A 27,726-nucleotide genomic window follows, 5' to 3' on the forward strand; every position below is an offset into this window, starting at 1 on the left:
GCTTTCGACCTCGTGATCGAGATCCTAACAATGTGGTACTAGATTTCGACTGACGCTGCTCGAACTGTCATAACCAGAGATGCCATTTATACAGATTTATCTGTATTATACAGATTTTTACATGCGCATACAGATTTAATACAGAGTACAAATTTCTTACAGATTTCTTAAATTTAATACAGATTTATACAGATTTCACCAGAAGTATTATGGAAATAATTAAACTATCTATTAGTATTTGAGCTATCTATTAGTATTTGATTGCAATGACGAGATAAACGTTTAGGAATCAACGTACAAATCACTTTTTAAAATATATATATTTTGTGCAGATATTTAAAGAAGAACACTGAAATCCATATATTAAAATTTGTAACTAAATTGAACTTAAAAGTTAGTTAGTCATGAAACATTATTGCCAGACTGACAGTTGTATTTCCTGACTCGACGTTGCATATTGGGTTTTGGAAATCCATCTCAACTTATGAAGTGAACATTTTCAAATTAGACAAGCATATGTTGTTGATAGGAAAAAACTATAAAAACTCTATAGCCATAATCTATTGGAATAACACCTTTCAACATAATTGTATTGTAGAAATTTCATTTTATTAGCGAATACAGATAAATACAGATATTTTATACGAATCAATACAGATTTTCTATGAAAATATCTGGCATCTCTGGTCATAACATACATAGGTAAACAAACCCATATACATTGCAATCATGAAAAAAATTAAACTGAATTATTGTTCGAGTATTTTCGATTACATTTATTCAGTTCAAGTACTGAAAAGAAGCAAACTGTTTGTAATACTGCGGTTTTAAGTTGCCGCACGAAATTAACATGAACACATTTCTGAAATTTAAATCAAGAAGCAGACTCGTTTCCACTCCATTTGAAAACGTAAAGAATTTTTTCAAGCGTGTTCTTGTACACAATTTATCGATGAACTTTTGAAATTATAATAAAAAAAATCTGTATTTTTCATGTATTGTTTCAAGTCTAATACAATTTACGTCATCCATATGTGTAGTTTTAATCAAAGGTTTTTAGGTTTTGCTGCTTTCTTTGTAGTATTTTATCATATTTATTAGGAGCTAATATACCAGGAGCAACCCATTCTTTGTAGTCTTCATAATCTATTTAGGTACTATTGAAGAGTCAAATACACGCTAATAGCACGAGATTGTGATGCTTTTGGAATATTCTAAATACTTTCAAGGTGTTTGGACAAATTTTTCAATTAACTTAAGTTAGATATATGGGTAAAAACATTATTTGCTCATTGTTATCGAGCGAATAAGCTTTTTCCTACAATCCGTTTGAGCGACGTTTTCATTCCACAGGATTTTATTACAAACTACAGTTACTGGGCATAGGTTAGTTTCGACTTACTTTTGTTATTTTAAGTAAACACCATGTAGCTTTCAATTAATATGCTTTCTAAACATTTCGACTTGTACATAATATGCCAAACACACAAAATATATATAACGATATACAAAACAATGCATTAAAATAAAGATTATCAATACTAATATGTTTATGAAAATCTAAGATGTTATCGATAACTACCTAAATAAAAAAGAAACGTATTCGAAAACTCATAGTCGATAGTAATAAGGCTTTCGACCATTTCTTATCGAGTTCAGTCGTTTACGAGCTCGATTGTTTTGGTTCCATAATGCCAAAACTTCTCGATAATCTAATACTTCTTCGAGTGAAGTCGAACGAAGCTCGATGATCGACTTCGAATCGAGAACCATAATACGAAACGTGGTCGATTCGATAAAATTTCAGTCGAATCGAGATACATAATGCCACTCCAGGTTTAAGGCCATCGTCCAAGTACCATGCGCGCGGGTGGTTTTAGGAAATTTTCGATGGAAATTTCGAAAAATTTGCCAAAACCAAAAACATACAGACCTTTGAAATACATTTATCTATCTACAGGGTGAAAATGGCTGGAAAATTCGGAGGATTTTCCGAGTCTTATCAAAAATAGTTCTGAAAAATGAGTGCTTTTGTGATCTTTCACAATTATCTGGAAAAATAAAGCGATGACATAAACTTTTTTTTTCAAATAAACTTTATTATGGATACACAGATTACATCCGGACACATTTTTGGAAAACCTTTTCACACTTTTCATAGAAAATCCACGAATTTCAAAAATTTCCACGAAATCGATTATATGAAATTCGTTGATTTTCCATGAAAAGCGTGAAAAGGTTTTCCAAAAATGTGTCCGATTGTAATCCTTGTTGCCAGCATGAGGTTTTTTTTTGAAAAAAAAAAATTTCATTCCATCGAATTATTTTTTCAAATAATTGTGAAAAATTACAAAAAAAAGCTCATTTTTGATAAGACTCGTAAAATCCTCCGAATTTTCCAGTCATTTTCACCCTGTAGATAGATAAAAGTATTTCAAAGGTCTGTATGTTTTTGGTTTTGTCAAATTTTTCGAAATTTCCTAAAACCACCCGCGCGCATGGTACTTGGACGATGGCCTTAAATAAACACTCTAAAAAAATCAGTGCCAGATTATTTGCGTTGACAATCGAAAAAAATGAATTCTTAGTCACTTGTCTCACTAGTAACTAGGTGCGTACCAAAAAAACAGAACATGTTGATCGATTTCCATACGTATGAAAATATGTGTAAAGTTACTTGAAAAATGTTTTGTAATAATTCGTTTGTTGAAAATTATTCATTTTATAATTGACTTTAATATTTACAGAGAAGAGTTTTCATAACGAGTGACAACTATAATTTTGGAATTTCTTTCTCAAGCTGTCAAATAAAGACGAACATACTTGAAGAAGATTTGATTTATTGAAATTAAAGATACATTGTCCATTGTTGAAAAAAAAGTGAACATTTAAAAACGGTCCGTAATCGGATGTTCTGCGAAGCTTCCGGTTGATGTCGAAACAGGAGCGTTGTACGGCCTTCATGTCAACTTTGCGAATGCATCTCTTGATTCTACCAATCAACTGTTACCAATTCATGGCTCTCCAGTTTTCTTTTTTTACACCAAGGAGCTCAAAACCTCGAAGAAATCTTCGATTGGGCGATACTGAGGCAGATTTGTCGGGTTGTGGTGTTTGGGTACAAATGGGATTGAATGGGTATTAAGGAACGATTGTGTTTTTTGGGCGTAATGTGATGACGCTTTATCCGGTCAAAACACGTATTGTCCATCAGCATGATGTTTTTCAAGAAACGGGATCAAAACTTTCTACAAACATTTGTTCTGGTACACATTTTTATTGATTGTCAAACCTGATGGCTTGAACCATGGCTTAGAAATGCCTTTCTCTGAAATGGCAATGTACAGCATCACTTTCTGTTCAAACTTATGTTTAAACTTATATTTTATGTTCGGAGGTACAGTAGAACTATCCCTTGAATAAACGATATAATAATAATAATAATAATCCCTTGAATAGTATCGATCGTTTGCGGGAATCTGCGTCTTCGAAAGAGGGAAGTAACTATCGTCGTCCAAAACAAAACTTTTTCCGGAATAATTTTTAATCAACCAGTTTCATTGGGAATTCAGCGTCAGAATATTCCGGGGCTTCTTTCGGCACTTTATTCCGATCTTTTCAATGTTTTGCAGATATAAGGAGTGTATCGATAAGTAATTAGCAACATTCTAACAGTTATTACTCTGAAATGGCTTAATTTTTTGCAGCGTGTTTTGCGATGACATGTTTGTTTACATGTCAATAACAGCTGCGCAATCGATTGGTTTCGGTACGGTTTATCGTTTCAATGATGAATCGAATTAATCCGGAAAAGCGAAAGAAAATTTTGCACACTTGGTGCTCAGAAAGTGGTGTCACGTACAACGAAATTGCAAAACGATTCATGAAGATAAGTATTGAATCAGATAAGTATAAGTAAAATTGTAGGACGAATAAAAAATACAATACTTAATCGACATTCGGTTTCAAATGGAATTTCTAAAGTAATGAAAAATTAATTCGGAAAATTTACCTGTAATTTTGTTGAAAAACTACTTTAACTTGAACAGAAAGGTACCATTCCACTCGGACGCAATGACTGAATGTCGAATCAGACACAAATAGCATAGAAAGATTGTAGACGCTTTTTGAGACATTCGTTGGTGTAAATTTGGCTTCGCATAGAGATTCTATTCAATGGTGACTTATTTTGCCACATCTACAGTTCGCCTACTGGATATGAAAACTCTTGTTATTCATTCCGATTTACCTGTATTTGATGACATAAAAATCGAGTTCCGATCTTCAATTATTATCATGCATCTCATATTCAAAAGCGATAGACCGGAACCATGCTTTCGATTTCGTACCTCTCGAATTTTGTACGCACGCCAATAAGTTTTAGACAATACAAATTCAAATATCGTCTACTGAAGTAACTCAGCTCTGCTGTCTCAAGTAATACTCCCAAGTGGTAAATCACTCTAAACTTTGTCTGAACTCAAACAAGTATTACCGGGAGTAAAAAAAGTTTAGCAGGGATCTCGTTGGATTAGAATAAGATTAGAAAAGTTTAGCCGAGATCTGGAAAAGCATTATTTTGACATAAGAAGCTGTCAACGTAGTATTTGTTTCTTTTTTGTTTTAAAGATTGATTTCGCTCCAAGCTGACAGGGTCTGACGCAGGTCAACTCTTTGTTTACTTGTCATACACTTTTTTGCGAGCTCGAATGACAGATACACTTCAAACAAGATTAGGCGAAACTAGGTTGCATTAGTTTAAAATTACCAAAACTTATCTAGACTAGTGGAATTAAATGACATTAGAGAAGATTATTTTGGAATAAAATGAGTTTATTAGTATGAGATTGTCTAGAGTTTAGAGTGATTTGCCCCTTGAATGCTCCTAATGTTTTTATTTCACGTTTCTCAATATATCTCAGCTGTTCTAACCTGTGGTCCGCAGACATCAAGTAGTTTTTTTATGAATCGAGAATTATTTCTATAAACAACATTTTCCCTGTCAATAATTGTTTCTAGCAGTACGTGTTGTTGTGTTACCTTCAATTAGCTATTATATTTATAATGAGTCAATATAATGATAACGTAGTCGTTTTCTTAAACTTTGCATCAGTTTTCGTTGAAAGTCTGTAATTTTTTAAATGGAGTGGAAATATATTTCCAGTGCAGTTTATTTCTAATTTTAAACGTGGGTGAACTAGTATGATTCTAAAGGGGTCCGTAACATGAAAAGTTTGGGAACCATTGCTTCTTCTCCAATCTCTTTAGTCTTCAGCCATCACTAAAAATTTAAGCAATTCTCTATGACTTACATCTGGCTAGAAAATGTCTTTCCAAAAAATCTAACTTTTTACGATAGAAATAAAATAAAATCTTCTCAAACTTTCAATGTTAAAATATTCAAGTTTTATATTGCCGTGATCATTTTAGATTAGGGACAAATTTGAATCTAATAAAAATCGATAAGAACCGCCATTTTGAATTTCGTCAAGATGCTACCGTCAACGTATTTAGTAATAATAAACTAATTTGTCAATCGAAGCTGTAAATTATTATGTCCCTAAAAAGCAGGGTTTGGATAAAAGAAGCAGTGAAGATGAGTATATTTGCTTCATGGCGTATGATATTCATTAATATACCAGCTTCAACCATGTCGCTTTTGAGGATGCGTGAACCTTGTTGCTTTATTGGAATGGCTGTCCATGCACGAGAATGGAAGAGAGCGAACAATATTCACCCCTACTACTGTTTCTTCTTCTCTCGATAAGAGAGAATGTCTAACCCCACACGGAACGACCGAAATTAGCTCTGCGCCTAATTCGTATTACTGTTTTTGAATTAGTTGATTTTAACAACAAAATTTCCAAAATAACTATAAAATTAGTTAAAATTTAGAATTTACTGTGCTGAAAAAAACTCTTATTTTTAGAGAATGTGTTTAGTTGGCGAATATTCTGGACACAAACCAGCAAAATTTCAATCCAACACGAAATTCTCATTGACAACTAATTTCGTTATTAAAATCAGAAACTTTGATTCTATTTATCTATCACCGTCATTACTGAAGGACAGCAGTGTCAAAGCAAAACAATCCATTAAAAAGCTAAAAGAGACAGTCTTGTTGAAACTGCTCGCAAATTGTTTAGATGTTTTTCGCATGTGTTACGATATATCCCTATATAAATTTCTAAACCGATATGTAAAAATGACGTAAACTGTTAGTGGAAAGTGTATTTATTCAGAATTTTTTAGTTGTCTCAAAAAATAACTAACTAAAATCAGAAAATCAACTAATTTTTTCGCCAAAATGCTAATTTCGGTCTTTCCGTGCATAAATCATAGCAAGCAAACAATCTTTACGGGGCTAGAAAGTGATGAAGATTATATATTCAGTTTTCGCTAACAGACTGATGACTAGCTCTTAACTGTCCCATGTTTCTTCGAGGTCCGAACTCGCTTCACATTTTTGTCGTGATTACGACTTACTTTACTATGGGATGCCTTTTCAAAATTTACCCTCTGAGAGAATGATAAGTTTTTGATCGTGAATATCTCTTGTTGTATCTAACGAATCAACATAATTTTTGCTACATGCCATCGGCAACAGGATCACAATTTTATGATAAAATATTTAGTTGTGTGACATAATCTCAAATAATTCAAAATTAAACTTTTCTGAAATGTTTGGTATACACGAGTATCAAAGAGGATAATTCATAAGGCGCGTTTGCCTTTCTTGTATTTTTAAAGCTCATAGCTCAGTGATCTGTGAAAGGATTCATATAATCTAACTACGAATAGAATAGAAATTTTTCAACTTAAGCGTGTATAGAAAAGCATTGAAGTGAACAAAATATCTGCTGCTGTACAACAAATCGTTCGAGAAAATGTTCCGAACAGTGTTTAATATAGTAGTGAGTTCAACAATTTGGTCCTTCTGAAAGGCAGGAATGAATCCCGTACAGCACCCTGATAGTTTCTTTCAATGAATTGCAAATCCGAAATAAAATAATCGACATTAAAATTCTGTATGCGGCTATTTTTTTAGCCGTTAGGACCGCCCATTAGCGAAAAAGCTACAGACGAAATCACGTAAAAAGAAACCTCTTAACACAAATTGGATCAGTTTGGATTCTATCGCCACTGCGAGCAGTTGTATTTTGTGTCGTTTGCAAAGCTAGTTTCGCTTTCGGCAAGAGCGATTACGTCACAGCTGCCAGTCTTTTGCATTGGTGAAAAAACAACGGTGGAGAGCATTACACAAAATCAGCCATTCTAAAGGCTCTAAAAATTTTCTAAAAAACTATTAGGATTTGTTGTTCGCAAATCGAAGGTGAATATCCGTAGTTTAGTGCAAATCAAGAACATTTTGGTTAGATTTGTGCACTTTTCGCTGTGTGAAATTCACAGTAATCGAGATCAAGTGAAGCTTTCTTTGTTTTTGCGAAAAATGGGGAAATGGGGAATGCTTGCATAATTCATACAATTGATCAACTAATTGATATTCGGAAGTGTTAAGGAACATGTCAGTTGTTTTCGTATTCACGACATCTAGATATGTCTCTGACATTACCCACTCGCCTTTTTTAATATAGAATTCATTTTGTGTACACTGCCACCGCTAGAGCGTTTATTAGATTAAAGGTTTTGCTGTAATGTAACACGTGTTTTCCACAGCTCATATCAATACACAATGAAAATTCAATGAAGAAATGTTCAATGTGGAATACTGAATAAAAGACCTAGTTTTTATCCTACTGTTTGATTAACTATCATGCACTATTTCAATTAAACCCAAATGAACGCTATTTAGCAGGAATTCGATTTACAGACGTGCAAGAGCTGGTTTCTCTCTAGCAGCCAGCAAACGAAGCGTTGGTTTGTTCGCAGTATTTGCTGAGATCACCAGATCGCCATTGCTAAATGCTTCGCTCCTTCTACTTCTGTTTCTAATATTCAAGTATAACTAAGAATTCTTACCCTCTATTAACTTGACACGAATTAAATAGGTGATACGCAACAGTTTTCGTGGCATAAAGTCATCATTAACAGCCGTTCGCATTCGGAGAGCCAGTCATCAGTCTGTTAGCAAAAACTGAATATATAATCTTCATCACTTTCTAGCCCCGTGAAGATAGTTTGCTTGTTATGAAAAAATTTGTGAGAACGACGTTCAGACCACTAGAGAGAAAACTATAATAATGACTTTTGTGTTAATGCGGTTCTTTTTGACTGACAGGGTAACCTCTTTGGGAGCGGTGGAATTGTTCGTTCACAATGCAATGGAAACTATATTTTCATTCACCGGTGAATCCAAACCCTGCTAAAAAGATATAAAATTTTCGATGTATTTCTAATTAAATTGGATAGAATCTCCTCTTAACATAAAAGCAATGTAGCTTTACTGCTTAGAAGAAACCTTCTCATTCAGAAGGTCATTTACCGAAAGCCATTTCACCGAAAGTCGTTTCGCAGAATGCCATTTCACCGACAATTAATTCGCTGAAAGTCGTTTAGTAGCTAATAAAGTCAACCAATTTCTTTGAAACTCGGTTTTGAGAATAATGAATCAATCTTAATTCAAGAGAGTAGTCTTTCGGCATTAAACGTGGGAAAATGAATTTATCCGTTATTTAAGATATGTGATATTTCAGAAGTACAATTGTAGGTCAACAAAACGGGTGTTCACGTTATCATTTTTCATTCGTCTCTATGTTAAATCGATTCGAATTACGGTATTAGGACAATTGAAGGATTCAGTGAAATGGCATTCGGAAAAATGGCATTCGGCGAAATGTCTCATTCGGTGGAATGTCATTCGGTGAAATGACCCTTCCGGAAATTGAATCATATCAAAGGAAAAGTATTTTATCTTCATAGTACTAAAACAAGTCCGTGTTCCACCAACTATAAAGTCATAAAGTCCAGTTTGTTTTTTGTTGGATCCTTTCCATAGCAGTAGTGCCTGGGGTTGTAGCACCCCAACGCTAATGACATAGTTTTCATCCGAAAAGGGGTGTTTATTCAGTGGTGGACTTTTCAGTGGAATCCAAACGTACGTTGAAAAGTTGTAAATGGTACAGAGTAAGAGAAACGAACAAATTGGACATCACTTCCTCCCGGTAAAATCTCTTCGATTGAAAAGTTGTTTTAATCACATAGACGACTTACTGTACGGCATTGGAAATTTTCTTGTTTGTATTCTGTTCCCTTGGTGAAGCTTATTCCGATTAGTAGGAAAATTTTTCACTTGGCACAAGTAAACCTAGCCTTTTTTTCAATTGAATCCTTGCCCAAGGGTACCAGAAAGCTAATTTCGGTTAAAACAAACGTTGAAGAATGAAAGAAAAACACTTCAACCGGTAACACCCAGACCAGAATGTTTGTGTGCTGGTATCCGGAAAAGAGAGCTTTACATACTTCGTCGGTTTGACTGGTCTCGGGCGCCAGAAAGTAATGAACAGTTTTACTGTGCTAAATTCACAGTTAGTGGTATGTTTGAAAACATGAAAGTCGGGAAGTTGTGCTTCGGTCATCGAGCAAAAAGTTTACAGGGAAAAAGGTATAAAAAAAAACTGCAATTAAAAAAAATTAAAGCAACTCGTCAAGGTAGAAATATTTCAGTGCAACAGTATTTTTTATGGTGGGCTTTGATTTGAAACACGTACTAAAAATCGTTTTAATCAGGTTTTCAAACGAAAGTGCAAAAATCACAATAATTTAATAACAACGTAATGAATCGTTAAGCTTACAACTTTTCACAACCACATCAGAGGTCCCACTGAGAATATGAGTGACATTCGGATGGAAATGTAACGACAAAACCAATGAATTCGCCACTCTGTCCCTTGTGTAAATGTTGCGCAGTATGGGAAATAAAATCCGGTGCAAGCTCCGGCATGAAATAACTCCTAGTGCCAGCTGAAATCCTTTCAGAGCAGAAAATCACGTTCCGCATTGAAATGTAGCACCAAAATTTTGCCTTTTGATTTTCGGCAGAGTTTGTTTATGACTAGAATGACATAACAACCACTGAAAAGGACACATTTCCAATATTGATTTTGAACCCACGAATCACATGCAGTTTGGTTTGAGCCAATTTCAAAAGCACTTTAGTCTCATCGATAAAAACCATTGTTGAACCAGTCCTCGTCAGTGTAACATCAACGTTGACCCCGTCAGCGCACGGTCGTCGATGTGATTCCGAGAATTTGACCGACCAATCGTTTAGCAATCGAGGATGGGAGGCTCTCGAGGGTACCGGAGTGTGGTCCTTCAGTTTGATAAAATCGAATCGAAAAGGTGATACCTCCGATAGTAACGCTGGATAAATGCTTGCTCACTTTAGCTGTCGCGGTTTCCAATGGTAACCGAATAGCAGCTGATCCGGCTGATGCTGTGGATTGCACGAGAGACGCTTTTCCAAAATACGTATTCGGCGAAGCGAGCTCGGGAAAAAGACCAACGTTTCTCTCTCTCTCTCTGCTAATCGAGAATCAAGAAAGAGAACCGGACGAACCGCGTGTGAATGCTGTCAAGTTGCGACGGATTGGGATCCGACAGCTGGTTCGAAAATGTGTCCTATCCTATATGTATTCCAAAGATAGGATGCGGTTGACGTTTAACAGAAGGCTAGAGCAGTTCTGTTCGGGGTTTTCAAGATTTCTCGCGATGAAAATGGCATTTTACTCGCTTCTAAGAATAATCGCCATGAAGCTTTTATCCAAGCTTTCAGTAGCTTTTCGGTTCCCATCCGCTACACTCTTTCTCAGACAGCATCGATATTCTCTCTTTCTCTCCTCTCTCTATCTCTCGCGGCCAGCATCCTGCGACGAAGCTGCAAGTAAGGATCAACCATGCTGTCGGATATCATTGACTGATAAAATGTTCTTTCCATGCCATGTTTGGGGGACCTACTAGCCTTCGCTGCATTGCACTTGAAATCAGTCTCGCAGGTCGTCACGCGTCGAACACATTGCCCTAGTTTCGCTCTGGTCCAGTTACTGCTTTGCCAGTGTACAGTGTGAGAAAAGAGACCACCTTTTCCCATAAGTGGAGTTGGTACCGTGGGGCGAAGAAGGAAAAGGACTAGCGAGGGGCTCGGGTCTTGTAACGGTTTTGTATTTCTGCGTGGAAGCTTAAGTGCTTAGAGGTCGCCGAAATGGTGGAAAACTTTGCTCTGTAGTGGCTCTATTCGAATTGTTCTCGCCATCAGTTGACAGTGGTTTGAATGTGACTTGTATCTTTCAACGGATTGCTTTAGAATTTGGCAAGCTATCAAAGATTTCCGAAGGATATGTGGAATGTGAACAACGTGTGATATTGAAAATTCAGATTAAGGGTTCACTGCGAATCGGATAAATTGGGGAATTTCCATGTGTGCTTTTCTTACTTTGTGAGTTTAAATTTGTGAACAGAATCAACAGAATCGCAACAATTTCAGTGATGATGAGCATCCGTTTGTATCCGTGGTGAAGATTTGCGGTTTTTGTGGCAACCGAGAAAGCGTCTTCAAAGCAGAATCTGGGTTCGACTTGTTAGGCGCTAAAAGCCAATCAATTTCATACATATTGCGTAATTTATGTTGGAGTGGAAAATCGAACCCCATCCTTCTTCTTTCGCATTTCCAACGAATTAAGAGATTAATTAGAGACGCGTGTTGTAATGTGTTCGTTGATGTTGTTTGAACTACGTGTTGAAACTCGGATCGTTAGCTGAGCAAAAATCAAGTTTAAAATTAGGATTACCTAGACGTTACAGATCTGGGGATTTGTGAAAATTTTCCAACGAAGTGCTACCACAACCCGAAGCGGATTCGTGTTTGTTCGAGGTAATTTAAACTAATGGCATGCAGCAGGTTGTCATTCCGGAAAATATATATGCTATGTATCGTTATGGGCTTGAAAACTACGATGCCGTGAAAACAACTTGAACACAAGTGTTCCTGTCGGCGGTGCAATTCGGAATCTGCTCGACGGATTTTGCTAGTTCGTCGAATTAAACCTAATTGCTTCAATTGAAATGTTGCTCAGCGTTGACATTAGTGTAATGGAAACGGGAAGTCGGAGAGAAACGAAAAATGATTCGCGTAAAGTCAATTTGCATGTTCAGCACTTAATACAAGTAGAGCTGGCAGAACTGTTGTTAAACATATCTTTGAAATAATTTATGTTACAGCTTCAAATAATTGAACAATTTGTTCTGAAAAAATCATGCATTGCAGCAAAATACTCGAAAATGATTTATTCGATATTTTTGAACATTGTTATTTAGTTCTAGTAGTTTTGCATCAGCAATTTTTCATGACCAAAGAGAATCATCAGCTCACCATTTTGGTTCTAGCCATATCTACTGGAAAAGGCATCATGGCCTGATAAATGTCTTCGGAAATATGGAAAATAATACTTAAAAACATTTTCATCAATAAAAGATTTATTTTTTAAATCTTTGATATGTTGTAGCTATAACCAGTGAATTTTATTGCATTATGAGTTAAGGTGAAAAGAATAATGGGTGAAAAGTTTATATTAATCGAGCACATCGAGGAACACTGTTAAGAACAATTTTACGAAAAAATTTCCGACTAAACTATGTGACCAGAACAGAATTGTGTGCCTCTCGCTTAAATCTGACATTTTGCTGACGATCAGTCAGATACCACTCATACGAGTAATTCAGGATCAAATGATAGTCTTCGGAGCTTTAATATTCACCACAAAAATATGGGCAATTCGATCGAATGAAATCAGGGTGACAAGTTCGTATAATTTTGCCTTTATCAGTTGCAGTCAGTGAGAATTTGATGAAATTCCAGTAAATTTGTGTAAGTTGAGCGACCTTTGGGAAAGCCACAAAATGCTGCATCTCGAAGATTCGGTTTCTATCTTGATATAACATTCTTCCATTGACTATCTTTCCAAGGAATACAGGAAACATCTGATAATTTTTTCGCTTTCGGAAATAATCATTAAATAGGAATTTTTACACAAATTTTGCATATTATCGAAAATGGGTTAGAAATTGAAAAGCCAAAACAAGGATGTAGCAAGCTTCTGTTATTTTTTAAAATTTCAGTGGAACTCTGAAGATTTCGAAATTTCTTATTTCACAATATTCTAATTACACGGTGCTGCAATTTCTTTTATTACACTCGAGAGTCGAACACATTCAGGGCCATATTTTCTATTTACAAAAAAAAAAAAAACGCATAACTTCCGTAATGTTTGTCTGATACTAACAAACTTTTCATCAATTTGTTCCTCAAAATTAAAGAAATGAAGAAAATTGTTCTTTTCCCAGTTTTGCTCTATGGAAACTCTCAACTAGATAGTTTAAATAATAGACTCAAATAAATGATTTTTGAGGCTTGACAAATGCATTGTTGGGAAAAAATCAAAATTTTGAAAATCGCGACTGAAATTTTTCACAAGTGATATTTACACAAAACAATCATTGATGAGAACACTCACTGCAGAAAAGTTCAGTACTAATTTTTTAACAATGCGATTCTCACTGAAACTGATTTCGCATGGCAAAAAATTAGTTGTGGAAAGTTCACTAGCGAACATTCTGCTTGATGATATTTGAGAAAAAAGTTCGCAGAATACATGATAAATAAATTCGTCGATGAACAAAAACTGATCCTTCCTGAAAGTGTTCAGTGTGCCTAGGGTGGTTGATAAATGGATCAATAGTGGTGATGTATTTTTAATTTATTTGGCACTACATCATCAATAAAAGTAGCAAGTGCTGTGATTAATAATAGTTGTAATGATAATAGAAACTATCACAAAGCATGTTATACAGCTGATTGAAAAATATTATCCATGCCATGCCATTTAGTTTGAATAACGTACACACGTAACAGGAGCGCAAACCACCGCTATGTCAATTCGAACGCGCCATTCAAACGCTGCGCCTACTGTTTGTTCGTGACGATACTGCGCTCCTGTTACTTCTATGAATCAAATTCATGCTAAATAGAGTTTTATTGAGATCTGAACAGTGCAGTGTAATCAGCCAGATGGAATTGAAAAAAAACTTTTCATCACTACACACTGAGGTCTCTTTTTACGCGGGGGATACGTACCGCGTAAAAAAAACCGCGTAACTTCGGAAATCCGCGTAGCTTCGGGAATCCGCGTAACTTCGAAAATTCGCGTAAAAAAAACCGCGTAACTTCGGAAATCCGCGTAAAAAACCTCCAAACTAAAGAAAAAATTTATTGATGCCAAATATCTTAGAAAAGCATGAAACGTCCAGATATGGTGTAATCTGAAAAAAAAAAAAAATGTTTTTGTGAAAAACGACTTAGGGACATAGAAAAATTTTGAGACTTCCAAAAACGAAATTTTTTTTTGATGCCGAAAAAAACCCGCGTAACTTTGAAAATCCGCGTAAAAAAACGTAACTTCGGAAATCCGCGTAAAAAAACTGCGTAACTTCGGAAATTTGAGTAAAAAATGCCGCGTAACTTTGGAAATCCGCGTAAAAAAGCCGCGTAAAAAATATAAAAAAAACGCGTAAAAAGAGACTCCAGTGTAATCACTATTTGGAATGTAGCAAAAATATGTTTATTTATATTAAATATTTATATTATATTAACGTGCATATATATATTAACGTTTATATTATATTAACGTGCATCGAAAATATTGTATATTTCCTTCTGTGTTTGTTTTGTCCCATTTAAAAATAAAATCACTTTTGAATTTAGAAAACATTTTCTTCTCAAATTTTATAATTCGTCATGATTTTGAAAATTTACTGATTGATTCGTCTCGAAACATGATCACTATTTCACATAATTACACCACTATTCAATGTTTGATGACTTTTCACTTGTTTAATCAACGATTGAAAATTTTACACTTAATTCACTTGATTGCGCTTTGCTTTTGTCTCATTCCGTATCGCAAGGTTGCCAAGTTTTCTCACAATGTTATGAAAAATTTTTCTTCTTTAAATTAATGATATTTATATTTCAATAAAACTGTTTTGATTTTGAATTTTAGTAGAAAGAGTGTGTTAAATACTAATAAAATAATCATTATTGGAAATCGAGTAGCACGGGTTTTATTCCGATATATCAGCTGTTTTTCAAAGAAGGGCGAATCTAACATTGACAGCAAATGGAGAAAAACGTCGATGAATGTTTTGATTTTGGTTTCAAATCCAATTTAGAAAGTATCGTATATTCTTAGATCAATTTTTGGTTTATCTTGAAAAGGCTTGCAAATTTTATCACTTTCTTTCTATTTCCACTGAATAAATCGACATAAAAAAAATTTCACCCTTTTTAGATTTTCATGCTTCCTGTGTGAATTATGAAGTTACGCCCTTACGCATTTTTTGTGAAATTGGTTGGTTTCCGCGACTAAGACAAATCTGCGGGTAATTTTATCATCTCATTTACTATTTCCAGTAGTAAAAAAATTAATTAAAGTAAGTGAATTGTTTGTCGGCATGGAAACCGGAAGGCGAAACTTCACTTCACCCATAATAGTTCTTTGTATTACTAAGATTGAGATTTGTTCACTTTTGTAAAATTCGCCTTTATTTGAAAAACAACTGATATTTCATCGGCTGTGCATCTGATATTTTCATATTTTCAAAAGATTAATTTTACAGTAAAATTTTAAAAGTAAAACGAACGAAAACGAAAACGACTCAATAATGTTTAAAAGTTGATTCCAAATTGGTTCGTAGAATACAGTTAAATCACAGTTGGCATTATGTCCTTTTAAGTAGAATTCTGACATTTTGAACCTGTGAGTGTAATAGTGAAAATTTTGATTTGATTGCTAATTAATAGGATGAAGAAAAATCCATTGAGATGAAATTAGGAACATAGTAGTGAACATTTCAGAAGTGTTTTTAGCTGTTTTTTTTTAAAAAAGGTTTTAAAAATGCGAATCGATTATCAATGTAGAGCAAGGCGAATAAAGCAGAAATTCTAAATAATCATAGTGATTTATGTGGCAAAATCCGATTTTTGAGGTAACGTGTTTACTTATGAGATAAAATAAATGATGCTGACAGTTCCGGTTCTGGAAATATGATCGTAGAAGTGACGCAACCGACAAAGAGCTTTTTTTATATCAGTACAATTTTATCAGATTTGACCAATGGTATCTCTGGAACCGGAAGCTATTTATTTATTTATATCGTTTATTTTGACACGGTTTTAACCCAATTAAAGTCGTTCACCGGGTTTCGTATCCAAAGAGACGGGGTTAGGGAGAGAGGGAGCAGGTGTATAATTGCAGAGCATCATTAAAATGGATATGTATCATTATAATAAATATAAGGGTTTCTGGGCCGCGAAGAACATCCCCAGGAGGCGTCGCTTCCGTCGGATGGCGGCTCGCTTCATTGGTTCCTCGTTGTACCTCTGGGAATCGGAAGTTTAAATGTATTATTGTCAATACAGTTTGGTTTGTGGAATGCTGTCGAATATATGACCTAAGCGTTGAAGCATACTTTTGTCATTTATTCGAATCAATCCGAATGAACTGATATCAAAAATGAGTCCAAATTCGTGTTGAAATATATCCTGACAAACAGTCACGTACCCAGAGGGGGGGGCCAAGGGGCCCTGGCCCCTCCCGAAATCAAAAGCATATAATTATTTAGAATGTCTCAGACATGTGTTACAGCAATAAAAAGACAGTAAACGTAATGAAATGTAATACAATATTAGTTCCAGTGGAAAAGTTTAAAGTGTATGTTAAAAACAGCCGTAAAAGGCACTCCGAGAATTAGGTGCATAAGCATTCTTCAGTAGCATTATTTTTTATCTTTGGGCCCCTCCCGAAATGAAATCCTGGGTACGGGCCTGCTGACAAACAAAAAATATTTTAATGAGATTGTGTAAATGACAAAAGAAAGGCATTATCACACCACTAAGATGATTAAGAATAGTTTGTTTGTTTTTTCGCGCGCAACTGCAACTTTTTTTCCAGCATGATTTGATTTCACGAACCGTATTTGAATTAAATTCGAGCGATTCCAGAAACTAACAACGGAAATGGTGACAAAATCAGGGTCGGCTTTCTCGAATTTGCATGAATCGTTGCGCATGTTTTCGGTATGGCCAACCTTTCGTTTTGCATAGATGAAAAAGGACAGCTGAACTTCAGACAGATTTTTTTATATAATGGATGTATTTTGACATAAACTAAAAGATTTTGTAAAGACTGTCCCAGAAAGTATGAACGCACTTTGAGGTCTCGGTTCAAACGTGGGTTTTCACAGTGATTGCATAACCTTTCTATATGAGAAAGGCAAAAAAAAATTTTCTTCGATTCTTAAAAGAATAACCGAAATCGGTTTGTTTGACCATCTACTGATAAAAACCATCAAATTGGAAAAGATTTGAGGTCGATTTAGAAAATTTTTTGAGGTTTTTCCCCATTTTCAGTGATGGTGTACAATTTTTAACACACTTTACCCTATATTTCCGGATCCGGAAGTCGGATCCGCATGAAATTCAGGAATAACGTATAGGACCACAGAACCTTTCATTTGAACCTAAGTTTGTGAAAATCGGTCGCGCCATCTATGAGAAAAGTCAAAACACATTTTTTCTTTTTTTTGCACATTTTACCCCATAACTCTCGAACCGGAAGTCGGATCCAAATAATATTCAGGAATTTTGTATGGGACCTCAAGACCTTTCATTTAAATCTAAGTTTGTGAAAATCGATTCAGCCATCTCTGAGAAAAGTTAGTGCACTTATTTTCACAATTTTTTGCTCATTTTACCCCATAACTCTCGAACCGGAAGTCGGATCCAAATAATATTCAGGAATTTTGTATGGGACCACAAGACCTTTCATTTGAATCTAAGTTTGTGAAAATCGGTTCAGCCATCTCCGAGAAAAGTTAGTGCAAAAAAACGTTACATACACACATACGCACATACACACACATACATACACACACACATACACACACAGACATTTTGCGTACTCGACGAACTGAGTCGAATGGTATATGACCCTCGGCCCTCCGGGCCTCGGTTCAAAAGTCGGTTTTCACAGTGATTGCATAACCTTTCTATATGAGAAAGGCAAAAATTAATGATTTTTCCAAAAGGTTATACACTACCCGTCCCTTACTATTCGAATGGATGTGACTACCGGTCATTGTATTCGAAAAGAGTTAAGTATGATTTGAGCTTAAGCATAGTTGCGCAGTGTTTTATACGGTATCCGAAAAATGATTTCAGAACATAATTCAGAAGCGTCAATATTCGAGTTTTTCATTTTTTTCGGAGACATTGTAACGTACCGCCTTCTATGAGTTGACATCATTCTATTTTTTGGCAGCTTTGCGAGGTCTCGCCATAATAGCTTTATGAGTACCAAACAAACAAAGCGCTTTTGAACTCGTTCAATTTACAAGCGCCACGAATTTTTGAAAAGTAACCAAATCACTGATGCATTCTCTAGACTTGGCATGGAAAATGAGCTACTCCACGACTTCAAATAGTATGCTTCTTAGAAATCCTTTGCGATTTTTTTAATGAATGCTGTTCTGGTTGACTCTACTCTAGTCACTAATATTGTAATTGAATATTAATGGACGCAAAGTTCAGTGATATTTTGAAACATTAACGAAAAGCTGAAGTTGATGTTGTAATTGCCGACAATCACGCCCGTACAAAATTGATTCGTTCTAACAATTTACAATATAAGGTCGTCAGCATAAATCTGAAAATGTCTATCAGAGTTAATGAAACATTGTTGGAAAATAATGTGAAAAGCAAAGGTCTCAAATCACTACCTTGTGGAACTCTCAAACAGTTAGAGAATTGTTGTGTTGTTTTTTAGTCAATTTCTTCTGCAAAATTTCACCAGAAGAATATGAACTCAACCAGGACACAAGTTGTGCATAAAATTATCTTGTGGGTATTTTTCTAAGATACAGCTTTTAGATGATTGTAGTAGACATTGATCTTTGCTCAAGTCTTCATGCAAGCAATAAATTTGGTTTGTGACTCTGAATCAATTTATCACCATTTACAATAATCTCGAAAAGTTTCGAAGAAGCTGAGAGACTTGTTATTCCACGGAAATTTGTCACCTTGTTTAATGTTGATGATTGTTTTCATAAACGTGGAAATTTTCCTCTTTCAAATGATCGACTTAAAATAGTACCAAAGCAGCGATTCAAGTTTGCTTGTTTAATGCCTAGAGCAACTATGAAAGTGCTCGTATTAATCTCTCTTGTTTAACTTTGAGTACGGGAAAAAGTTCTAAACAATATGTTCTGAAATGGCTTCCCCAACGTTTCGTCTGAGACTCGTCAGTGCATTACAGTTTATGCTGAATTGTTAGGCCATCTAGCAATTGAACATGAAGGGTTTCTGCCATATGTTAAACGAAAACATTTTCTCATTTTTTTTCTTTATTGTCTTCGACTAGAGGTGACCTATCGCACAGACTTTTACTTTATAGCTACATACTTATGTTAACTTAAAAATATTATTTTCGATTTGAATGTGTCATTGCTCATATTAAAATCAAATAAATGATACACGCTATTGAAACGATGACAACAGATATCCAATGGGTTGTTTTGGCCATACTGTGTGCGATGAAGTGAGCGACGAAGAAATTCCGTTCTTCGCAATGATCTTCCCGGAACGTTAAAATTAATTCTTTCCAGTAGTATGGGGCAATCAATGTTGTCATTCAGTAGGTCGAACACGAAGAGTTGTTGAAGGAGTATTCGTCTGTTTTGTAAAGTAGGTAGATTGATGAGAGCACAGAGATTTTCGTAACGAGGTAGTTGAGGACGATTTATCCAAGGTAGTCTTCGGAGTGCGAATCGGACGAAGCACTTCTGCACCCTTTCGATCCGATCGATGTTAACGCTGTGATACGGAGCCCAAATTGTAACTCCATACTCCAGAATACTGCGTACTATTGCGATGTAAACTGTCTTGAGGCAATACACGTCGTTGAAGTTTTGAGTGTTTCGTTTGATTAGTCCCAAAACTGCATAGGCCTTCGCAGTAAGGAATGAAAACTGTTCGATGAAACGAAGCTTGCAATCGAGAATAATGCCCAAGTCTTTGATAGACGGAACTCGTTCAGCTGAAGTCATCATCATGGAGTATTCGAAAATAATTGGAGACTGTGCCCGTGAGAAAGTGATCACATTACATTTCTTAACGTTTACTGTCATGCCGTTTCTGTCGCACCAATCCAGGATTCGGTCAATATCCATTTGTAGAGCACAGAAATCCACAAGGCTTGTAATGATGCGATAAATTTTGAGATCGTCAGCATACATTACTTTAAATGACGACAATTCACTGTAAAGATCGTTCACGAATAACACGAAAAGAAGTGGTCCGACTTTCTCGACTTTTTCTGGCCGATTCTGGTTTGGTCTTTTGGGCTTAGTCTTATTTTATTATACATTGAATAAATAAAAAATAAGCCAAAAAATATCGTTAAAGTCGCTCATCAAGCTTTAATCAATATATATTCTGCCTTTCTCGGAAGAAAGGATTTAAAATCGCTGGAAAACCCGACGTTTTAACGAAGCTCTTAGTGTTATACACCATTCGGCAATACTCAACGAAATTGAATAATTTCAGAATATGTGTGCTCATCTTCCTACGCTTTTTCTACCAGATCATTTTTTTTGGAGATGGCTAAACCGATTTCTACAACCTTATGTTCAATTGAAAGATACTATTGGGCCATTGATCAATTTCGCAGAGACGCTTCTGAAACCGCAAATATAACCGTAGATGTGATATAACCGACAAACCACATTTGTATTTCCATCAGCACAATTTTCTCCGATGTGACTGAATTGCCCAAATGAAGAAGCATGACAGGCATGACGAGTCCTGTCCCTAAGAGGTAACTTCAGCTAATTTTAATTTTCATTGTTTCTCTCATCTACCCGTTTTGTTTCGAGTCTCATTGGATAACGATTAAATACCGAAGAACTATCACCCACCGCTGTTCCGCATACAATTTTTCTCACATGTGGAACACATAATACGACATAAAAAAGTGGTCAAATTCAATTTTCCATTTCTGTTTTTTTTCGGTCATTAAGCGAGCTCTGCCTGATTCGAAATGTTTTCTCACAGGGCTTATCCAGACGACATTTTGACAAGGGCCAATGAAACCAATAACGTTCAATGAAACCACTGCCAAAACGCTTCTGTGTCAAGCCACTCGGGTATGAAAAAATCGTAATTTTCTGTACCAGATGTCAAACTACTTCCATAGGCAATCTATTTCACTCGGTGCAACAGTCAGAAAGGGTATATATCTAACAATACCACCCATTTTCTCATCTATAGACGGTCGGTTTTGGCGTTCCTGTGAGGCAGTTATACTGAGAAACGGTCTCACAATCTGTTCTACAGGAAACAGCTGCCAACAAGCAAGTTAAATTTTTCAAATTTAAACATGGAATTTCGTACCACTTCGTGTATGTAATCGATATTAATAGATTGGACATAATTTGACGTTGTACAAATTCAAATCGAACGTAGAAATTTTAACCAATGCACTGAAATACGGTATCTCATCATCGCGGATTTTTGTATTTGAATATGATTGCAGGTTCATGTTCTTCCTTGATTTTCGCTGTTTTTTCTTCCAACATTTAAATCACCTTAGAGGGAGATGATCTTTTTCTCATTGGGTATCGTTAAAAACTACAAGGAAGCTGAATTCCAATTTGGTGCGGCAAATAAACTCTCATCTAATTGGAGATACTTTATTATTGGGCTTCTTTTATACCTACTTATAAAAAAACAGAATCTCTCACTGACAGTATTATACATTGACAGCAGAGTTGCAATTTGTCAGTCATGTCAAATGACCTTGACAGACTGACTAAAATCATCGTTAACTGTAATCGGTAAGGTGTAAGTGACTATCAAATGAGATACTCGATAGTTCTATGACCAAGTAGAAGTATACTCAGTCAAAGACAGACGACTTTTTTGATTTCTCTCCCATTCTCCTATTCCCTGTTGAAGTAAAAAAATCAATGAGAGTACTAACATAAATATAAATAGATAAAGTTCATTGTTCTTTTCAAAAAGTGATCGGACTTCGGAGATTATTGGTGTAAATGAATATAATTCAATGTTTATGCTGTTTGATTAATATTTAGTCACATCGTAATCAAGCAGTGACAGGAGAAATGAAGATGATATCAATCATATCGGCAATCAATGAGCGTCCTGGTGCGTGAAATATCCAGAGAATTTAAGTTCTGACAGATCGGCTCTCAGACACCAAATATTCTATATACCAATATGGATCACTCTTGCGATTCATGAGGGACATCACAGTAAAGTGCGGTGGTAAAAAAGGTTACTAATACACTACAAATTTTTTAATGCACATATGACAGTTTTCCCAATCAGTACACTGAACCAAACAACTCCAAATATATAGAATATTTCTCGATACACACAAAATTAGCTGCAAATACAATTTAGAATCGCAATCTGATACTAAGTCGGATGAGGGCATTTTGTTTTTATAAAAATCCCTATTTAAATAAATATGTGTGAAATGTTCACGCAGAACTGAACAAATTAATCTTAATATTAGTTCCAGAATTTTATCAAAAATTTCGAATTATGCACTACAATTTCTTGATTTGAAAAATTACGGTTACGGTGATAGAAATTTAAAATATTAGGTTGTTTAATCAATAAATAAATGCTTCAAAACCAAACAATTTATTATATGAATAAACCGTAATTCGCCTTAACGAGAGCTATCAATTGAAGTAATAAGTATAACTTGTTCTTTTGCTCACTGTATAGCACTTATCATACTATTTATTAACATTTTTCAGTGCTCAACAAATTTTCTATTTGTCGAATTTTGGAATGGTTCATCTGTTGAATGAAATTCAATTGCTTTTTAGAAAATAAATATCGAAATTTCAAATTTGGATAAAAGTTTTGACAGTTCACAGCAAGGGGCAGATCGCGTAGTATATGCACTTTAAATTCATAGACAATTTATAAAAATGACAATTTTATTTTACATTCTATCTTTCCCTGAGAGAAACGATAATGTGCAGCAAATTTGAATTCAATGTCTTGAACGCAACGAAAAAAATATCGCAATCAAAGTAACTTGTAATACACTGTTCATTTCATTTAAATTTTGTTCTATATATCAGAAGTGATCTGCCAAACATTGCCTTCACTTCCTATAGGTATACTACTTCATAACTCTTGAAACTGAAGACGATATGTTTAAAAGAGCGTAATTTTTCATTATCTATAGGCGACATTTACTTTCGTCGAAAAAAAACACATTTAAATATGAAAATGTTCACACCTCTATGTGGGCATCATTTTCAATTAGTTTCATTTCAATTCAATTTCAATGTTCAATTAGTTTTGACATTTCACTCAATATATGGTGATTTGTAGAGCCTGGTTGGCAGCAGTCCAGTGACATAAGCTTTCCAATTTTCATCGTGCTTTCAAGTTGCTACTTGATAGTGACATACAGCAGCTCTGATTGACAGATCAGAACTCATTATTACATCAATGTATTTTGTTTCGTTTTTGACTCATAAGTGCAAAACAGTTTATTTTAAGCAGTTTTATCACAGAACACTGTTTTGTTTTGCACCGAAATACAATATTCATACTGACGTCTCGAACGAATTAGATTAGTACTTCGGTGCAAAACAAATCAGTGTTCTGTAATTAGCAGCAACTTTACGTCTGCTTAGCTGTTGTTGCGCTGTCGTAAACATATTGAAAACGATTTTATACCGTAGCAAAGAATTAGGCTAACCCTTGAATGATCATATTTACATTACATATTGTACACTATCTAAACTCAACAATTGATGCTTCGAGAATTTAAAATAACAAGTATTTTTATATTAAATTTTTACCTTTTGTCTATTATTGGATCCAGTGAAAGTAATACTGGAGTTTATTGTAGTGTAGTTTAAGCACTCATATTTGAATTCATCCGACAGTTCGGTATGTTAAAGAAAGAATGTAAATCAGAAAACGATTGACCACCCGACATCAAACAAATGTATTGGATTAGAAAAAAAAACTTGTGAAAGTACCGTAGATAGAAAACTTGTTTTTTTCTCAAAGCTTAGACATTTAATACCAAATGATACACTATCGCCTTTAACCACTTGAAAATTACCAACCACTAGATTAAATCCGCTCCCAACTCCGGTTTTCGATTTAGGATCATAAGAATTAAAATACACTGTTCGTCATTCTCCGAAAATGTGCGTACCAAATTGCGAAACCCTTGTCAGGTTTAGGATGGCCAACTGAATTTTAAATTGAACCTTCTAAATAATTCAGTCCGTTTTGTGTCACTTGTTCCCATAAGCGTAGCGACAGCATGGTTTGATTGAAAAAATATGGATCCAACAAAATATCAACTATTTAAATAAAATGATTTAGCAATCCTCATTATTACCGATCAGATTCAACGCGCTTACAATAGTTTTCCACAAGCTTGTATTCGTATGGAAAAAACGGTTAAACTAAGTGGAGAAGAATTAGAATGAAAATGATTCACTCGTATGCAGGGCTGGCAATAATCACCTTAGTACTTCATCATCACCGAGTTCAGCTCACCTGCAAATCGGTTTTAGAAGCATCGCTGAGCGAGTTGAGTGTAGAGAAAACATCGTCTCAACATCGAAGTGTCAAGCAATCAGCAGCTGAGCGCTGAGTATACATCAAATATTAGAACCCACTGAGAGACGATTTGTGAGTTGTGATTTGATGTGTTTGAACATCAACCGGCCTCCTGTCACGACGCCATCTTGATGAGATCAAAATCGGAACTTCAAAATCAGCTGATTGCAACTTAAACAAACAAACAGTAACACATTTGTTTTACGCGTTTACCTTGTTTAGTGCACGAAAATTAGTGAATTTTGGGTCGACTCTCTCACAATAACTTGTCGGTTTACCTAAAATACAGCAGACAGTGTTTTGGGACATCAAGGGGAGATAATTTTCACAATTTGAGAGTCGCGATGAGTATCAAAACATCGCAGTGTTTGGGGCTCGAAACGCGAGGGGCTCAACGTAATCGGTATACTTTCAAATGGCTGGTGCTCACATACTGGTGTCAGATGGGTGACATCAACACATTGAATCAGATTCTTGTGACACTGTCTCGCTTGTATTCCCCATCCACCAGAGTTGCCATGGGCGGCCAACGTTCGAATTGATGCCATTTCAATCCAATTCTCAAAACATGTTTTCGTATGCTGAAAAACGCATTCGGTTTTAGTAGCCAGTTGTGTTTAGCTCGAGACATGAAATTCAATCGCTACGGAACATTACGCTACGATACGACTTTTGTTTTCGTACATTAATGCACGTGCTCGTTTTGAGTAGCAGCTCTGTGGTTTAAGCATACACTTACCGGTGTAGCTTGGTACGGTGATGCCAAACTCAGTACTCACTTTTTAAAACTAGGAATGAGAGTTAAATGCTATGCAATCAAAACTGAGAACCATCAATACCATCATAATTTGATGTCAGCGGTGCTCTGTATAGGTGAGTGTGTTTGTTGAGATCAGCGATGAGTTTCATCTTTACCATCATTTTACGGATTGCATCGTAAATCATGAGGTGAGCTGATGAATAGAAAAAATCGAATCTTATGAGCGAGTATGATTCGGACATGGGTTCGAGAGAAGCGGGTCTAGTTGGGAAACGGTGCCGTTAAGCGTTCTGTCAAACATCCGAAGAACATAAACATGCCATGCAAAGGGTAGATTTGAGTGTTTGAAGTTTTTCACACGAATTTCTTAAAATTTTTTAACCAAGCTTTATGATGTTCGCTATTACGATGTTTAAACCTATTAATAAATTGGATCCGCTGGAGCACTTGAAGGGAGAATGATCAACTTAGTTTGATCCTCCCGCCGCAAACCCTATCAAAAATAGCTGGACCTTCATGAGGAAGTACATTAGCAGGAAAACCTGTTTACAGTTTGAATAAGCTGTCTTGGGAAATTTGAAAGATTTGTTATTATAATCTATTATGTAACCTCGTTGAATGCACGCTTCGATGATTCGAAACCATTCAAAATGGTTGTATTGGCAACACTGTTCGTTGACTGTATTATGTTTAATACAGGGATGTCAGGTTCACAGATTAATCATCTGTGTTCCAGAGATTTTCACAGATTCTTGAATAAATCACAGATTTGTACAGATTTTGGAAATCGAGTTCAGCACCAAAAAGTACAGAGCGGTTGAGAAAAACGGTACATAGCGTGTTGTTTTTTGCTCATCAAATTGATTTTGAACTGCTATTGTGGTACGGAAAACGGTCAAAAAATGACCTACCTGGTTAAATATATAATTGTATAATTCTGATTGTATTTGCTGAAAATGAGTCACAGAAACCTAAAAACTCGAAGGGTTAACTGTTATTCGTGTATTTCAAACAAAATTATTTTAAATAAGATGGTTTCAAAGCTGTATTCGGATTTTTTTTAATACTTTAAGTAGTTTATTTGGTTGAGCGTCTCAGTAGAATACTTCTAAAGGCATTTCGCCTTTCATGTTGGAATTTTCTACCTTGTACTCTTGACAGATACATTTTTCGTCTACCACCTGTAGGATTCTTCAGTGTATAAATCTGAATTTTTCTTAGTCAGACACTTAAGAATTTTGCAAAGGGTAGATAAATTATGTTTCTGTCTTGAATGGAACGAAAAAACGTGTGCGATCAAAGGTGTGTATGTGATAAATAATGTCACTCGATTTTCTCAGAGATGACTGAACCAATTTTCACAAACTCCAGATTCAAATTAAAGGTCTTATGGTCCCGCTAATGAATTTTATCCCGATCCGATTTCCGGTTCCGAAGTTACAAGGCAATATGTGTAAATCCATGAGAAAATACATACTCTATTTCTCGGATTTTCTTAACCGATTCTTACAAACAAAAGTGCAAAAAAAGTTTTGAAGTTTTTTAAAAAGTATTCGAAAAATTTATCTAGATCCGACTTTTGGTTCCGGTAATATAGAGCGATAAGTGAAAAATATTCAATTTCATGAGTATTATTTCAAAAGTAATGGCGAAACGAGATGCAATTTTTTATAAAATTCACTGGTAAATTCATATAGTTAGCAGACCTTGTTAGCTAGTAGGTATATAAATCTAGTTTGGGACTACTGGTAGTAGTGAAGAAGAGCTCGAAAAACGGAACTCACTTCGATTTTTCAGCAACGGTTAAACCGTTTACCACGATTCAAATTAAAGCTTTGTCTTAAAAGATACTTGTGCAATTTCATCTAGATTCGTCTTCTGTTCTGAAATTATAGGGCGATGAGTGTCAAAACTTTCAAACTGTCATACAAAATGATGCAAAATCGTTACGTATCAGTGCGTGCTGGTACACAAGAAGAAAACACAGCGTGCTTTGATCAACTTTGTATAGCGTGTAGAGTTGCCACATTTAAATCTATGTTAACTTGACAGAACTGTTTACAAATTGAAAAGTTTATGGTAGTTAATACCCAAAGAAAGTTTTTGATTTTATTCAAGTTTGAAATAAAATCTTGACAGAATCTTCTAGTGGTGTTTTAGAAAATATAAGTAATTTGAGAAAGGCATCATAACACAACTAAATGGATTGAAAATTGTTTTTCTATTTATTTTACTGCATTAAATTTTTGATTAATCATTCAATTTG

The 27,726-nt window shown here is 35.2% G+C and overlaps 1 protein-coding gene across 8 annotated transcripts in view; it reads left to right on the forward strand.

Annotated features, from left to right (window-relative positions):
- Positions 1-10,950: 10,950 nt before the first annotated feature.
- LOC131431442 (uncharacterized) overlaps positions 10,951-27,726 on the forward strand; it is a 400,265-nt gene continuing 383,489 nt past the window's right edge. For all 8 annotated transcript variants that reach the window (XM_058597155.1, XM_058597156.1, XM_058597160.1 and 5 more), the window contains exon 1: positions 10,951-11,830. The gene's annotated coding sequence lies outside the window, so the exon portion shown is untranslated. The remainder of the gene's footprint in view (positions 11,831-27,726) is intronic.

The sequence above is a fragment of the Malaya genurostris genome, chromosome 2 (assembly GCF_030247185.1).
Source record: "Malaya genurostris strain Urasoe2022 chromosome 2, Malgen_1.1, whole genome shotgun sequence".
NCBI lineage: Eukaryota > Metazoa > Arthropoda > Insecta > Diptera > Culicidae > Malaya > Malaya genurostris.